Source organism: Hyla sarda, chromosome 9, assembly GCF_029499605.1.
Source record: "Hyla sarda isolate aHylSar1 chromosome 9, aHylSar1.hap1, whole genome shotgun sequence".
Taxonomy (NCBI): domain Eukaryota; kingdom Metazoa; phylum Chordata; class Amphibia; order Anura; family Hylidae; genus Hyla; species Hyla sarda.
Genome location: NC_079197.1, coordinates 82,644,228 through 82,662,285, shown reverse-complemented (window position 1 = coordinate 82,662,285; position 18,058 = coordinate 82,644,228). Strand labels below are relative to the sequence as shown.

At 40.5% G+C, this 18,058-nt stretch overlaps 1 protein-coding gene across 11 annotated transcripts in view; it reads right to left on the bottom strand.

Annotated features, from left to right (window-relative positions):
- NEXMIF (neurite extension and migration factor) overlaps window positions 1-18,058 on the bottom strand; it is a 490,983-nt gene that overhangs the window by 208,586 nt on the left and 264,339 nt on the right. For 3 of the 11 annotated variants that reach the window (XM_056540505.1, XM_056540512.1, XM_056540513.1), the window contains 2 exons: window positions 9,379-9,452; window positions 8,915-8,992 (listed from right to left, as the gene is read on the bottom strand). The exons of 7 other annotated variants lie outside the window; for them this stretch is intronic. The gene's annotated coding sequence lies outside the window, so the exon portion shown is untranslated. The remainder of the gene's footprint in view (window positions 1-8,914; window positions 8,993-9,378; window positions 9,453-18,058) is intronic. One more of the 11 variants, XM_056540509.1, reaches the window with a different exon arrangement.

Genomic DNA, 18,058 nt, shown 5'->3' with positions numbered 1-18,058 from the left:
CAATGAATGCCTAAATTATTCACATATGACAGAGCAATCAGTCTATAGCGAGCCGTGCAGGACTTCAGCTTCCCGGCGTAGGCGCGTGTGATGACGCCACTTATCGCGCGCAACCCCCGTCAGGACAGAGGATGCAGAAAGCCCTGCATTGGAATTGGGATTCCACGGGACCCAATCCAAACCGTTAGGGCACGGATGGTAATGAAACTGCTGTGGGCTGTCAGGCACTATGCCTATGGGTCCGAAAATTGCGCGCACTCCCGTACCGCCGCAACCTCTGTAAATTTTGGTCCCTCCCTCCACTGATTTTACCTGGCCGACAGGGCATGTTCTTCCCATCCCCTCATTGTGACGTAGAATGGCCACCATCTTGTGGAGCCTGCCCTGAAGGACCTGTCCTGCAACCTCATTAGCCACAGCCCTGGTATTTCGCTGTAAAGCACTCCCTGATGATTTTTATCCTGGCTCAATATATAAATGTGGGCATAGTGGCCATGGAGTCTGGGTATGTGCAGAGAATTGCACTGGTAACTAGTAACTACCAGGCCTAGTCTGTAGTACAGACAGCAGGGTGCAATGCTCTGCACCTACTCCCATGAGTCTGTAGTGTACACACTGCTATACACATAGGGGTATGTGCATAGCATTGCACCCTACTGTGTACTACAGACGCTAGAGTGCAATGCTCTTCACATACCTACATATGTATAGCAGTGTACAGACTAGGGTGCAATACTCTGCAGATACCGCTATGCATATAGGAATGTACAGACGCAGACACTAGGGTTTAAATTATTTTGTGTACCAGGACAAGTGGATTGTCATGAGGGACAAGTAGATTGTGCTTTGCTTTAGTCCCTTGGATAAGTAGTTTTAATTATTATTATTTTTTACCCCCCTGTGCGTCCCATTTCAATCCAACATTTGCAGTTTTGTTTAGTGAGTCATGTTTGGATATTGCTTGCCTTGGACTGCATGTAATATTAATATGCAGTAAATTACTGTGTTTATACTAATTGGCTCAATGACCTCTAATACACATTTTATTGCTGTACTTTTACATAAGACTTATTTCTTACGACCAGTCATTTTACAGTATTTATTTTAGTTTAGTTTTTTCTTTCTTTCTTTAAAAATTTACTATTTGTTTAAAAAAAAAAATTATAGATATTATTATAGTGTCTTAAAGATGCAGTCAGTCTTATAAAATTAAGAGGCGAGCTTACCCCAGGATGTTAAAAGGTCAGTGACAGAGAATAATATGACTGGGACTAGTCTATAATGTAATAGTCAGAGGCATTCTTTACAAGACCCCATATTTGATATTTCTGGGTCTTTACAGTAAAAAGGGCAACGCTTTGTTATGCACAATGTTGCACTTTCCAATTAAATGAATAAATATTCTCATGGAAAAAAGTATTGGGATGGAAGTATTTCCACACTACCTCTGGTAATATTGCTAAAGGTAACTTCAGAGACTCGAAATATATAGAAACACTCCCTCTCCAGGTTGGTTGGAGTGACGGACACCCTCGATCTCTCAGTGGCTTCTACTCTAATGACACCTAAACACTGCTCCTGGGTAAGATTAGCCTCTTTGTCCCCTGCTCTTGTAAAATGTATATTAGGATAGAGGTCTGGATGGATGGTGCACAGCTATCATCACACAGTGCCTGGAGTTATATCACAATATATACAGCTTCACATCTGATGCTGCGCGTCATTCTGGTGTAAGTAGGGGACATTCTATATTTCTATACATCCATAGTTAGCGTTATCTGTGATGTATATTCTAGTGTTGTGACCCTATATATTATTTTACTCGTTCAGCTTTACCTGGATACTTTGGGTCACCCTCCATTTTGTACTAGGCTAGGTCTATCTAATTCTTTGGGCATACTATGTCCTTCACCACCTGACTGTCCACTAAGTTCCCTGGGTAAGGGTCTTAACCCCTTAAGGACCGGGGGGTTTTCCGTTTTTGCATTTTCGTTTTTTGCTCCTTGCCTTTAAAAAATCATAACTCTTTCAATTTTGCACCTAAAAATCCATATGACTGCTTATTTTTTGCGCCACCAATTCTACTTTGTAATAACGTCAGTCATTTTGCCCAAAAATCTACGGTGAAACGGGAAAAAAAATCATTGTGCGACAAAATTGAAAAAAAAACGCTGTTTTGTAACTTTTGGGGGCTTCCGTTTCTACGTAGTACATTTCTCGGTAAAAATGACACCTTATCTTTATTCTGTAGGTCCATACAATTAAAATGATACCCTACTTATATAGGTTTGATTTTGTCGGACTTCTGGAAGAAATCATAACTACATGCAGGAAAATTAATACGTTTAACCCCTTAAGGACTCAGGGTTTTTCCGTTTTTGCACTTTCGTTTTTTCCTCCTTACCTTTTAAAAATCATAACCCTTTAAATTTTCCACCTAAAAATCCATATTATGGCTTATTTTTTGCGTCGCCAATTCTACTTTGCAGTGACATTAGTCATTTTACCCAAAAATGCACGGCGAAACGGAAAAAAAAATCATTGTGCGACAAAATCGGAAAAAAAACGCCATTTTGTAAATTTTGGGGGCTTCCGTTTCTACGCAGTGCATATTTCGGTAAAAATTACACCTTATCATTATTCTGTAGGTCCATACGATTAAAATGATACCCTACTTATATATGTTTGATTTTGTCGCACTTCTGGAAAAAATCATAACTACATGCAGGAAAATTTTTACGTTTAAAAATGTCATCTTCTGACCCCTATAACTTTTTTATTTTTCCACGTACGGGGCGGTATGAGGACTCATTTTTTGCGCCGTGATCTGAAGTTTTTAACGGTATGATTTTTGTTTTGATATGACTTTTTGATCACTTTTTATTCATTTTTTAATGTTATAAAAAGTTACCAAAATACGCTTTTTTGGACTTTGGAATTTTTTTGCGCGTACGCCATTAACCGTACGGCTTAATTAATGATATATTTTTATAGTTCGGACATTTACGCACGCGGCGATACCACATATGTTTATTTTTATTTTTTTTTACACTGTTTTATTTTATTTATGGGAAAAGGGGGGTGATTCAAACTTTTATTAGGGAAGGGGTTAAATGACCTTTATTAACACTTTTTTTTTACTTTTTTTTTGCAGTGTTATAGGTCCCATAGGGACCTATAACACTGCACACACTGATCTCCTATGCTGATCACTGGCGTGCATTAACACGCCTGTGATCAGCATTCTCGGCGCTTGACTGCTCCTGCCTGGATCTCAGGCACGGAGCAGTGATTCGCCGATCGGACACCGAGGAGGCAGGTAAGAGCCCTCCCGGTGTCCGATCAGCTGTTCGGGACGCCGCGATTTCACCGCGGCGGTCCCGAACAGCCCGACTGAGCAGCCGGGATACTTTCAGTTTCACTTTAGAAGCGGCGGTCAGCTTTGACCGCCGCTTCTAAAGGGTTAATACCGCACATCGCCGCGATCGGCGATGTGTGGTATTAGCCGCGGGTCCCGGCCGTTGATTAGCGCCGGGACCCACGCGATATGATGCGGGATCGCGGCGCGATCCCGCTTCATATCGCGGGAGCCGGCGCAGGACGTAAATATACGTCCTGCGTCGTTAAGGGGTTAAAATTGTCATCTTCTGACCCCTATAACTTTTTTATTTTTCCATGTATGGGGCGGTATGAGGGCTCATTTTTGCATTGATACGACTTATTGATCGCTTTTTATTCATTTTTAAATGATATAAAAAGTGACCAAAAATGCACTATTTTGGACTTTTGAATTTTTTTGCGCGCACGCCATTGACCGAGCGGTTTGATTAACAATATATTTTTATAATTCGGACATTTCTAGACGCGGTGATACCATATACGTTTATTTTTATTTACACTGTGTTTTTTTTTTATTGGAAAAGGGGGGTGATTCAAACTTTTAATAGGGGAGGAGTTAAATGATCTTTATTCACTTTTTTTTTCCACTTTTTTTTGCAGTGTTATAGGTCCCATAGGGACCTATAACACTGCACACACTGATCTTCATCATTGATCACTGGTTTCTCATAGGAAACCAGTGATCGACGATTCTGCCGCATGACTGCTCATGCCTGGATCTCAGGCACTGAGCAGTCATTCGGCGATCGGACAGCGAGGAGGCAGGTAGGGGCCCTCCCGCTGTCCTGTAAGCAGTTCGGGATGCCGCGATTAGCCGCGGCTATCCCGAACAGCCCGACTGAGCTAGCCGGGAACTTTCACTTTCACTTTTAGCCGCGCGGCTCAGCTCTGAGCGCGCAGCTAAAGGGTTAATAGCGCGCGGCGCCGCGATCGGCGCTGTGCGCTATTAGAGGCGGGTCCCGGCTTCACTATGACGCCGGGCCCGCCGTGATATAACGCGGGGTTACTGTGTAACCCCGCGTTATATCAGAAGAGCAGGACCAAGGACGTACCGGTATGTCCTTGGTCCTTAAGGGGTTAAAGGGGTTCTCCGGTAAAAAACTTATTTTTTTTTTTTTTTTTTTAATCAACTGGTGCCAGAAAGTTAAACAGATTTGTAAATTACTTCTATTAAAAAATCTTCATCCTTCCTGTACTTATTAGCTGCTGAATACTACAGTGGAAATTCTTTTCCGTTTGAAACACAGAGCTGTCTGCTGACATCATGAGCACAGTGCTCTCTGCTGACATCTCTGTCCATTTTAGGAACTGTCCAGAGTAAAAGGAAATCCCCATAGCAAACATATGCTGTTCTGGACAGTTCCTAAAATGGGTAGAGATGTCAGCAGACAGCTCTGTGTTTCAAAAAGAAAAGAATTTCCGCTGTGGTGTTCAGCAGCTAATAAGTACAGGAAGGATTAAGATTTTTTACTAGAAGTCATTTACAAATCTGTTTAACTTTCTGGCACCAGTTGATTTAAAAAAAATAAGTTTTTCACCGGAGTACCCCTTTAACATACCTTGCTACCGTCATTTGAATGTTATACTCCTGTGGTTTTCCTCATGTGGCATTTTGATTATTATATCCTTGTGGCATACTTTTTTGGAGTATGTTTCTGTTCACCTAGGATAACCCAGGGCTCATCTGCCCCCAATCCAGTATAGAGAGCGATCTCAATGCCTGTGGATACTATTGGCCCAATCACCATTAATAATCTTGCCCTCATTTTATTTTTGGGTAAGATTATTACTAGAGATGAGCGAAGTTACAGTAATTCAAGTCGTCACGATCCTCGCGGTTTGGCGGTTGCGGACTTTAGCCTGTATAAATGAGTTCAGCTTTCAGGTGCTCCAGTGGGCTGGAAAAGGTGAATACAGTCCTAGGAGAGAGTCTAATTTATGCAGGCTAAAGTCAGAAACTGCCCATCTGAGAAGTTTGTGACGAATCGAATCACTGTAACTTCGCTCATCTCTAATTAATACTGTTAATATTATAGTACTGGACTATTGAGTGATAACTCATTTATGTACCTTGTTGATAGAACTCCTCTTGTTTGCCTGTTTTATTTCCCTAGGTACATCAGGATTACAAGCATATGAACTTGGACCAATATATGGGCTGGAATTGATTGTTATTATTTGCTATCTTATGCAATGTATATCTGCGTATCCGATAAGAGTATGTATACTGAGGACAAAAACCTGGTTGCATCTAGTGATAGATCACTGATGGAATTCTTAAACAACATTCCCCCATCTTGCAATCAAAGGTAGATAAAAAAGAGAATGGAGCACTGACCATATGTTCTTGATGAAAAGATAGCTTTATTCTTGGTTGCGGGAACACTGTACACGGGGGAGCGGACTGCTGGGGTGGACTTCGGGCAATGACAGTGTCGCGTGTGAGCGCTTCCTCTGGCCCTACATCATCACGTCTGTGGGTGTGCTGTTAAATCCAGGAATTTGTTGCCATAGTACATGACAACAAACAGGTGAGGGGGAGGAGTGGGGGTAAAGTGTCATTGTCACGCCTTGCGCTCCGGCCGCACGTGCTGGCCGTGAGTGCATTGCGGTCCTGTTGCATTTGTGCAAAGGATCCAATGTGATTCCTTCACTAGTAGACATTGATGTCTGTCAGGGATTCTTGAAGCTGGTTCAACACGTTCTAGGGCAGTGAACTTCAAAGCTTTCGGGTTTCCATTGTGATACTCATTCATATGGGTGATAAATCTCTGAGACCCCTGTTTTGTTTTTATTGATCGTATGTGTTCTCTTATGCAGTGGAACAACGTGCGCTTTGTTATCCCCACATAATTCTCCCATCTTGGTTGTGTAGCTGTGATGACTGGTTCTGTCAGAACCCATAGGGTTAATGATTTCTAGCCCTGTTATTTGTTTTGGTTGCTGGGATGACGCCTCTGTGCTCCTGGGTGTGGTTAATTTTGCTGAGCCAATTAGAGTCCTCCTGGTTGCAGCTCAGGCATATATAAGGAGGCCCTTTTCAGTCATTCTCTGCTTATGATAGTTCTGAGTAACTTACCTAGCTATCTTTGTGCTCATTCTGTTTATTCTGGTTTTGTGACTTTTGACTTCCCTGTGATACTCTGTTACTGTACTTTAGACTCGGCCCTCTGACTACGTATTTTTGTGTGTGTGTGTTTAGGTTGTTTTCTGTTAGTCGTGTACTTCCAGCCTTTCCCAACCTTTTTCCAGTTTTGTAGTTTATTGTTTTGACTTTTTGACTGTCCCTCACTTATTTAGGAAGGGACTGTCACCGTGGTTACGGACCTGTCATCTAGGGCATGTACGTAAGTAGGCAGAAACAGGAGTGGGCGAGAATAGTGTGCACTCCTTCCCTGCCCAGACATGACAGTAGCCCTCTGTGATGTTCTGACTCTATTATCTGTTTGTTACGCCTTGTTTTCTATTTGTTATGTCACTGTTCAATGTCTTTTCTATCCCTGAAGAACTCAATAATTACCCCCGAGAGAAACGCGTTGAAATAGGAGTATGAGACATGTGTTTCTGGTGTGTTTATTTTAAACATTGTGTAATATTTCTGGGCTACCAATATTTTCTGGGCCAACAATTGTGTTTAAGCACTGTGTATTATATCACTGTGGTTTTCTGTCAGAATTTTTGCAACAATTGTATATATGTGAATTCATATCCTTTTAACCAAAACTAGTAAAAGCTATATTTTATATCTGTTAGCCTAATGGGTGTGTTTCTATATATTTTGAGTGTCTTACCATGAAATATAAAAGATGCTACTATTTTGTGTCTACATCAACTGTGCAGACCCACATATATCCATAGTTACAGACGACAAACTAGCCCCTTGTGAGTAGTCTGAATCTGGGGACATTGGGGGAGAGTTATCAAAGCCTGTGCAGAGGAAAAGTTGACCAGCTGTCCACAGAAACCAATCAGATTGCTTCTTTCATTTTTGAAAAAGGCCTCTGAAAAATGAAAGAAGTGATCTGATTAGTTGCTTTGGGTAACTAGTCAAGTTTTCCTCTGCACAGGTTTTGATAAATTTCCCCCATTCTCTCTTTTATTTGTCCTCTACAACTTAAGAAACATTTTGGTAATCTGTACATGTGTCTTTTTTCAACCGTACAAACTCTATTTGAGTCTGAAAACATTATATAGAGAAATGCATTGACAATACACAAATGCTGAGTGTAACGGGAAATGGCCATGCTGTGCTACTAAACTGGTTTAGCTTTGGGTCATGCTTAGGAGTGGAGTCTAAGTACACCCTAGGTTTTCACCTTGTATCCCGCTTCAGGAAGCAAAAACTTCTGCTGCTGGTCCCGATGTGGGTAGCGGCTGGCCCAATGGACCAAATGGTACCTGTATGTGGCACCATGGGTTAAAGAATTAGGCATAGTCAACAGTCTGGATCTAGCACTAGAGAATCAGCAGGATATAAGGAATTTAGCTACAGGCAGAGTAAGTAAAAGGCAAGAATATCACGGCAGGCAGCACAGGTTCAGGGTCAACCATTCATGTCGGCAACAGAACAGGCAGTATGGTATAGGGGGGATTAGGCAAAGATGAAAACTAGAAAACATGCACGGCTTCATTCACAGGAAAGCAAGATCGGATACAGAACACCTTTATAAATGGAGTCTAGGAACCACAATAATGCTTAGGCACTAAGAAGCGTACAGAGCTGGCTTAAATCATTTTTGCTGAACTAAAATAGGATGGGGGCAGGTTTCGTGTGTGCACTTCCTTTTAAATAGCAGAAGAGTTCAGAATGGGACCCAGCAGCTGAGGCTAGTGACAGGACTGATGGAAGCTGACCGCTGACATCACGCTGAGCAAACACATTAAAGGCCAGTAGTGCTCAAAAGCGACAACCTCTACTTTTTATTCAGATCTCAGTGCACCACTTTTAATAACTGCAATTTATTTTACAACGTATAGTTTCATATATATATATATATATATATATATATATATATATATATACATACATATATATTCTTTTCAAATGGCTTCAAAGCATTTGGTTTCTGAACAACTAACATATACTTTATGTGTATGTTGCGACAAACAGTTTTGTGAACATGGTCTTATACATCTAATATAATGGTGATTCTCCATTCATATCCATTTACAGGTAATTTTCTTCTATTTAATCTACCCAACTAGATTTAGTTAGTCTAAATTCAGAGGTTACAGGCAACCACATGGAACTTTGGGACAGTTACAGTACAAACAAGTCCCTCTATATACTGCAGGTTTGTGTATTTTATAATTCAGCATGCATTCCCACTACTATTTGAAGTAGAAAATTCAATGTTAAAGTCAGCATGGAAAGCTGGGATATTACTATAGTCATTGAAAATGTTTGTTCAAGCTGCCGTGTAGTTTTCTATGCTCTTTTATGGCTCTGGTGTTGCTATTGTTTGGCTGCTGCAGGTTTTTATAATTAAGGGAAATTCAATTATAACAGCCCCACCTGTATATTCTGTCCTGCTTATGCACCGCTGGGAGACTAGCGGGAGATTGTGCCAATAAATGAGATAACCTTTTCATTCTGAAATACAGGAATAATAATACATAGTTTACAATGAAGGAAATATCCTGAATTAATGTGTGAAATTTCAAATCCAAATGGGTGAAATACTTTGTCCTCATCTCACTTAACGGAGATCTGATAAACTGCACTTATAGATATGGTCAGATATACTTGTACCTCCTTGTGATGGTGGCAGCTGCAATTTTTACAGGTCAACTACAACATTAAAGGGTTACTCCCAACATTAGAAGGGGATATGTATAGTGCAGCTAAGCACAGTCAGTGCAGGAAAAATGTATGGATCCGAGTGACTCTTAACAAGGGCCAAATGGGGGTGGCAAGACAACTGGGTCACATAATCTCCAGAATAGCAGGTCTGCTAGTATGTAGTGGTTAGTACCTACCAAAAGTTTCCAGAGGAAGGGCAACTGGTAAACCAGCATCAAGTTGATGGGCACCAAAGATTTATTGATGGGCACTGGAAGCAAAGAATCCAACAGAAGACATGTTATAGCACAAATTGTTAAATGGGCACTGTCATTAAAATATTTTTTTTTGCATATGATACAGCAGGTTAAATAAATAAGATTTGTAATTTTCTCCCTGTAAAAAAAAAAAATGTTTTTAATGCCACTTTTATGGCCTTATAAATCTGACCACTAGGGGTCTCCCTTCTGGTCCAGACCGCATTCTGTCTGCTCAAAAGCATAGACCTGCGGCAGGAGACCAAACTCAGAAAGTGCAGTCTGGCCATAGGCAGTGAATAGCACTCACTGTCTGCCTGTGTATGAAACATGGCCAGACCACACTTCCTAGGTTTGGTCTCCTGCCAGTCCAGCAGGAGACCAAAGTCTGTGTTTTTGAGCAGACAGAATGCAGTCGGGACCAGAAGGGAGACCCCTTGTGGTCAAATTTATAAGGCCATGAAAGTGACATAAAAATAATTTTTTTTACAGGAAGTAAATTACAAATCTTATTTTTTTTACCTGCTATATCAAATGCAAAAACATGTTTTTTTATGACAGTGGCAATTTAAATAATTGAATTCCATTTTCTTTTAAAGCATATGGATGGAACGGTGTATGTGTTGCTTATTGGGAAAGTAAATAATCTGAAAATGGAAAGGCAAACCAGTGGAGGCATTAAAATGCCATAGGCAATGTTCAAATCTTGGGTCCTGGCTTTATTGTGGAAGTTATCTTAACACATACCACCTAGTAGTTATGGTTTGAAGAACATGGCAAGGAGATAAAGGTGCTGACTTGGCCTCCAGATTTCCAAGATCTTAATTGCATCATTGGGATGTGCGGAAAAAACATGTCTAATTCATGGAGTTCCTACCTCATAACTTACAGGGCATAAAGGATCTGTTGCTTACAGGTTCCCATTATAGAGTATCATGCACATAGTGGAGCCATGTGAAGTAGGCATATGAAGTCCACGTGGTTCCAGGTTAAAATAAGGCTAAAAAACTTCTGTCTCTTTTTATCAATTTATAGATAGAATAGCACCCTAAATAAGTATTTGGGTAACCTTTTGAGGCTTCATACAACTATAATGAGAAAGTGAATGAGACATAACTCTTTTCTACTGTCTCCCATTCTTGATTTGGCAAAAAAAAAAAAAAAGGGCCTAATATACAAACTTCCCTATCCACAATACTATGCAGAGGTTTTTGTTCTTCTGAAGAGTTTATAACTAAAGCTGTAGAGTACATTGACATAACTAGTGGTTTCTTCTGTTCAGGTTCCTACAGCTACATCCAGGTACTTGTATAGGGCACTTTATTCATTAGTTTATTATACAGTAGTGACTGCATATATATATCTTCCTTTTATACATGATACTGATGTACCAAGGTTTTCCATATCTTAAAGTCATTTTCATGTCTCTGTTACCTATATTTATTATTTAAAAAAAAATCTCTTTTCATTAGCTCCCAATGTTAGAAATCCTCTCAGGAGAAGGGTGTGTCCCTCCCTTATGAAGTGGGATGTGATTGGTGTGTCTGCTCATCCAGCTTTGTCCATGAGTCATCTCTTGTCCTTGACTCATGGACAAACCTGATGCTGCTGGTTAATGTCCCAGTAGGTATGGGGATCCCTAGTGGTGGTATTTTCAGGAGCCTTTTTTATTTTATTAAATAAAAAAGATAACAACCATATTACAAAAGGTCTTTAATTTTCATCAGTAACAACATATAACATGTTTTTGGATCTGATAGTGCCAATTTAAGGTCCATCTCTATGGGAATCTCTGTGTGACAGTATATGTCTGATAATGCCACAAGTTTGTTTTCACATGAATCCATGATTAACTATCTACAATAAATATAAGTAGACAGTAATGCATAGAAGCAGAGGCACACAGTGATACAATCCAGGCTCACAGAAGACAGAAAGGGTAACAATACTGTCCTTACACACCACAATCAGAGACACATAGAGGGACAATATTGCCTGTAGCAATCTATGAACAACATATTTTGAATGCATATGATACATAACAGAAAAACCTGTCATGTAGAATGTTATTATTTATAATCACCTTACGAGGAATTTATCAAGGCTTACACACCCCCTTTCTGGCATTAAAAAGTCACAATTTTTTTGGAGCACTAAGTTTGCTAAATAATGTGCAACGTTTCCTGTGTTTTCTGCAAAAATTCACAGGGTTTCACTATCAATTGTGACTCTTTTATGCCAGTTTTCTAACTTACATGTATGCATAGATATCCAATGATGGAATATAGACTGTAGACTGGATTATAAGAAGCAATAGATAAAAGAATGTTATGGCCTACAATGTGAATAGAGGCACAGGTAGTTTCTTTTATTATGCAGCTGTTTTTTTTCTCCCGTAGGTTAATATCATCTCCAAGATCTGAGGATAGAAGCGATGATTATGCTACGGTAATACAGTCAGCAGTCACTTACCCAGTGCTCAATTATCTGATTCTTTCAGTTAACTGGAAGGCCATAATATAACAGTGATGCCAGCACCAGAATTATAAAACCGTGGCCTACTTTGCTCCACACCCTTTAATAGTGCAAAGGAAATATAAGTAACTACTTCCTTGTTCTGTTCTGCTCATTTATACACCATTCAATTATCATGACACTGAATCTATAACAAAGCTGAGAACGTGCACGGAACTGTGTCATCCTCCAGTAGATTTCAATCCAGAGGATGTGACTCTCGAATTCTATACCATTCATTTCTAACAATGCTATATAAGCTTTAACAGGTATAAACGGAATGTATGTCTTATTTACAATATTACTTTGCTGACATAGGTGTGTGGAAAATGTTAGCAGCTTGTAGTAAACTGATGCACTATATCACTCATTATGAAATCCTAAGCGTAGAAACCTCGAAAGAGAAGGGAGAAAACTAAAATGTGTTAAAGGGGTACTCCAGTGCTTAGACATCTTATCCCCTATCCTTTGGATAGGGGATAAGATGCCTGTTCGCGGGGGTCCCGCCGCTGTAGACCCCCGTGATCTTCCACGCCGCACCGCGTTAGAATCAGTCCCCGGATTACTGTCGATCACGGGGACAGAGCATTGTGATGTCACGGCTCCACCCCCGTGTGACGTCACGCTCCTCCCCCTCAATGCAATCCTATGGGAGGGGGCGTGTCACACCACCTCCCATAGGCTTGCCTTGAGGGGGCGGAGCATAACATCACACGGGGGCGGTCACAATGCTCCGTCCCCGTGATCGACAGTAATCCGGGGACTGATTCTAACGGGGTGCGGCGTGCAAGATCATGGGGGTCCCCAGCGGCGGGACCCCCGTGATCAGGCATCTTATCCCCTATCCTTTGGATAGGGGATAAGATGTCTAAGCGCCGGAGTACCCCTTTAATGCTACTGATCCCTTGTCTACAAAAAACTGAGAACAGGACTACACTGCAGTACTCTACACCAATGCTATTAACATTCTGATGAGCACAGGTAAACATTAAAGGGGCACTGTCATTTTAAATCACTTCATATACCAAAAAGCATTCCAAGAAATACAGCTATAAAGTCTTGACCACTAAGTGTCTTATTTCTCTGCAATCTGCAGTTCACTGCGTATTATAAGGGTATATCTATCTCTAGAAACAAGGCTTGACAATGGCAGTGTGAGACAGCCGAAACGTCGCCCCTGTGTTGGGTGAATAAAGCCATACACCTTTTTCACCAAGATTTGTGTGCTGCTACTTTCTTTTTATTGGGTTTATCTCTAGAAACAGCTAGACAATGAATTACAGGAACTGGGGGTGGGGCTTAACATGTGTGCTGTACAGGGGAGATTGAGAGCCTGAGAAGGCTTGGGCTGTGTTCTTTAACCCCTTAAGGACTCAGCCCATTTTCATCTTAAGGACTCAAAACAATCTTCGTTTTTGCACTTTCATTTTTCCCTCCTTATTTTCTAAAAATCATAACACATTCAATTTTGCACCTACAGACCCATATATGGGCTTTTTTTTTGCTTCACCAATTGTACTTTGTAATGACATAACTTTTTTTTATAATATAATCTGTGGCGAAACAGAAACAAATTATTTGTGGGGTGAAATGAAAAATAAAAAGTCATTTTGCTCATTTTTAGGGTTTCCGTTTCTACGCAGTGCACTTTTCGGTAAAAATTACACATTAGGGGAGATTCTCAAAAACGACTGTAATTTCTGTTCCAGCGATATTATTAACATTTTTTTCTCTCCTCACATTTTCAAAGGTCTTTTGGGCTGCTTTGAAAATAGGAAAATATGTGAAAATTCATTTTTGCTCCACTTTTTTTTTTGCGCACCAACTTTTTTTTTTGCAGCCATATTGGATTAAAAGTAATATTGGATTGCCGAGTTTGGCGCCAAAATTGCCGATTATTGCACCAAATTTTACATCCCAGAAAATTCTGGTGGAAACATCTTACGAAATATTCCATGGTTACTAGTGCCCAGACAAGTGATAACTGTATAAATAAAACATTTCTGAGCTTAAATGTGAGTGCAGGTGCAGTGACCAAAAAATAAATAAAAATGTATATATATCTATATATATAGATATATATTAACCTCTTAAGGACCAAGGATGTATGAGTACGTCCTTGGTCCCGCTCCTGTGATATCACGCGGGGTCCCGCGGTGACCCCGCATCATATCACGGTGGGCCCGGCATCATAGTGAAGCCGGGACCTGCCGCTAATAGCGCGCGGCACTGATCGCGGTGCCGCGTGCTATTAACCCTTTAGCCGCATGCTCAAAGCTGAGCCACGCGGCTAAAAGTGAAAGTAAAAAGTGCCGGTTAGCTCAGTGGGCTGTTCGGGATAGCCACGGCGAAATCGCGGCATCCCGAACAGCTTACAGGACAGCCGGAGGGTCCCTACCTGCCTCCTCGCTGTCCGATGGCCGAATGACTGCTCAGTGCCTGAGATCCAGGCATGAGCAGTCAAGCGGCGGAATCATCAATAACTGCTTTCCTATGAGAAACCAGTGATCAATTATGAAGATTAGTGTGTGCAGTGTTATAGGTCCCTATGGGAGCTATAACACTGCAAAAAAAAAGTGAATAAAGATCATTTAACCCCTCCCCTATTAAAAGTTTGAATCACCCCCCTTTTCCCATAAAAAAAAAAAAAACTGTGTAAATAAAAATAAACATATATGGTATGTCCAAATTATAAAAATATATCGTTAATTAAACCGCACGGTCAATGGCGTATGCGCAAAAAAATTCCAAAGTCCAAAATAGTTCATTTTTGGTCACTTTGTATATCATGAAAAAATGAATAAAAAAAGATCAATAAGTCCTATCAATGCAAAAATGGTACCGCTAAAAACTTCAGATCACGGCGCAAAAAAAATGAGCCCTCATACCGCCCCATACACGGAAAAATAAAAAAGTTATAGGGGTCAGAAGATGACAATTTTAAACGTATTAATTTTTCTGCATGAAGTTAGGATTTTTTCCAGAAGTACGACAAAATCAAACCTATATAAGTAGGGTATCATTTTAATTGTATGGACCTACAGAATAAAGATAAGGTGTCATTTTTACTGAAAAATGTACTACGTAGAAACGGAAGCCCCCAAAACTTACAAAACAGCGTTGTTTTTTTCCAATTTTGTCTCACAATGATTTTTTTTTTCCGTTTCACCGTAGATTTTTGGGCAAAATGACTGACGTCATTACAAAGTAGAATTGGTGGCGCAAAAAATAAGCCATCATATGGATTTTTAGGTGCAAAATTGAAAGAGTTATGATTTTTAAAGGCAAGGAGCAAAAAATGAAAGTGCAAAAACGGAAAAACCCCCGGTCCTTAAGGGGTTAATAATTACTTACATAACCAAAAAAAAAAAAAACTACAAAACTACAACAATTTATGTGGTTTCTGCTGGTGTGAATTTTTTGATGTAAACTGGACTCTCACCTCTTTGAAAATATCATGTAAAGCAGACAATATACGTGGACACACCCACATTTACAAAACTGACGTGAACAGTGTATACCGCGGCACAAAGCTCTTTGAAAATGTGGTCGATACTTTACGTGCCAAAATTTTGGCGTGAAATTGATTTTTTGAGAATTTCTCCCACTATCTTTATTCTGCAGGTCCATACGGTTACAGCAATACCCAATTTATGTAGGTTTTATTTATTTTACTATTTTAAAAAAATTATAACTGCATGCACCAAAATTTGTATTTTTGAAATTATCATCTTCTGACCCCTATAACTTTTTTATTTTTCCACGTACGGTGCTATATGAGGGCATATTTTTTGTGCCGTGGTCTTTAGTGTTTATCGGTGCCCTTTTTGTTTTGATGGGACCGTTTGATCACTTTTTATTAATATTTTTATGGTATATGAAGTGACCAAAAATTCACAATTTTGGACTTTGGTATTTTTTCACATGGCAATCGACCGCGCGGTTTAGCCAACCTTATATTTTAATAGTTCGGACACTTACGCACGCAGCGCTACCACATGATTCCTTTTTTTTTTAATACATTATTTTATTTAAAAAAATAGTAAAAGGGGGGAGATTTTAACTTTTATTGGGGGGGCTTATTCACATTTATTCTCTTATTTTTTTACCACTTTTTCCTTTTTTTTTGCCCCCTTATGAGGCTATACCTATGCCATTGCATAGCATTGATCAGTGTTACCGGCGCTCTGCTGCTGTAGCCTGCAGGCATGGAGCAGTAGATCGCCGATCGGACAATGAGGAGGCAGGTGAGCACACTCCCGTCATCCAGTAAGCTAATCGGGACATCGTGATTCTGGGTCTGCAACGGATTTTCAACAGCAGAGATTCCGCTGGTAAAACTCTGCTGCGGGTAGTGCATGGAGACCCCACCGCTTTTCAAACTCGTAGCGGGAGATCTGCTGCAAGTTTGGAAAGAAATCTGCTTGTGTGAACGAGCCCTTAAGCTGAGCTAGTCAGCCTGGACATGATACACATTGTTGCTCAAAGGTAAATCAAGGCTTCCCTTTCATCTCACACTCTGGGAAGCTGTCACTTGTGTAAATAACAGTATATCTACTGCTGTATGTCCATGATATGGAAGTTATCTTGCATTATCCACAGTGCTCCAGTGATCAGTACAGTACATCAGTAAACCCTCCCTCTATATATGCCATCAAGTACTGTACTGTGTAAATCATCAGCCGAGCACAGTACAGCCTGTTCAGTTAAAGGAGATGTCCGGCATAGACTTTTTATATTCCGTCCTGCCCGGACTGCAAAAAAAGACAAAACAAACTTTCACTTACCTCCATATGTTCCCCCGGAGCTTCGCAACAGCTGATCGGTCGGCCAGGCTGTCTACTTCCTACTTCCTTTAGCCCGGTACGTCAAACGGCGCTTCAGCCTATCACCGGCTGCAGTGATGTCCCGCCTCGGCTGGTGATAGGCTGAAGCGCCATGTGACGTACCGGGCTATAGGAAGTAGGAAGTAAACAGCCCGGCTGACCGATCAGCTTTTGCAGTGCTCAGGGGCAACATATGGAGGTAAGTGAAAGTTTGTTTTGTCTTTTTTTGCAGCCCGGGCAGGACGGAATAGAAAAAGTCTGCGCCAGACATCTCCTTTAAGTGAGATGAGTATGTTTTTTTGAATAGCCAGATAAGTAAGGGAGGAAGTCCTGTGTGTAATACTGGCAAACAGCCCAACTCTGGTCCTAAAATCTAGAGAATAAGAAATAGCTTTACACCATAGAGAGGGGCCTCAGATGCTCAATAACAGCAAAGAGAGCACTAAGCTCACAGTGTCACCACTTTGAAGGGTTAATCTAACAAGCAAAAAGAAGGGTTATAGATCAGCTCACCAGTATGTCCATTCAGGGTAGACGCCAGCACATCTCTCCTCGTGGAAGCAGACGGATCAATCTCAGGAGCCGTGTCTCCAGGTGCAATAGTAATCAAAGAAAGAAGGTGATCCGGCTCCCAGTTCAGTTAAAAGGTGAAACTTTATTCAGACATGTTAATATCCAAGTGGTACAAAAATGAAAAATATGATAAAACACAAGGAAAAACGCACCAACGCGTTTCGACCTGCTAGCAAGTCTTAATCATGGTAACTACTAATACTTTATGGCAGTCTTATATACCAGCATGTATCCTGAACAGATCACATGATTATCATGCAAATGAGGGAGGAGACTGATGACGACATATTCATTAAACAGGTGAGCAAGACACTTGTGTTAACACTCAACCTGCCAATCAATCCACATAGACTATATATATGATACTTTAGTTTGTAAAGAGCTTCCATGTAGCGAATATAAGAATGATATATGAGATATGACAAAAAATTTCAAAAACATATATAAAGTGTTTAATAAATATAAAATAAATCGTTCCTATAATTTAAACCAGACGGGAAGCCTGTATCCATGGACAAAATCCAAAATGCCTCCCGTCTGAACACAGTCTTGCTCCAGTCTCCTCCTCTCCTAGGGGGACGCACTCTTTCTATACCCGTCATTTTAATATTATGGATTATACCTAGATGTTTTTCCACTATATGTTTCGTAATGCCAGACATATTTTTGGAGGTGTGGGTATTCACAGTTGGAATATACAAATGTTC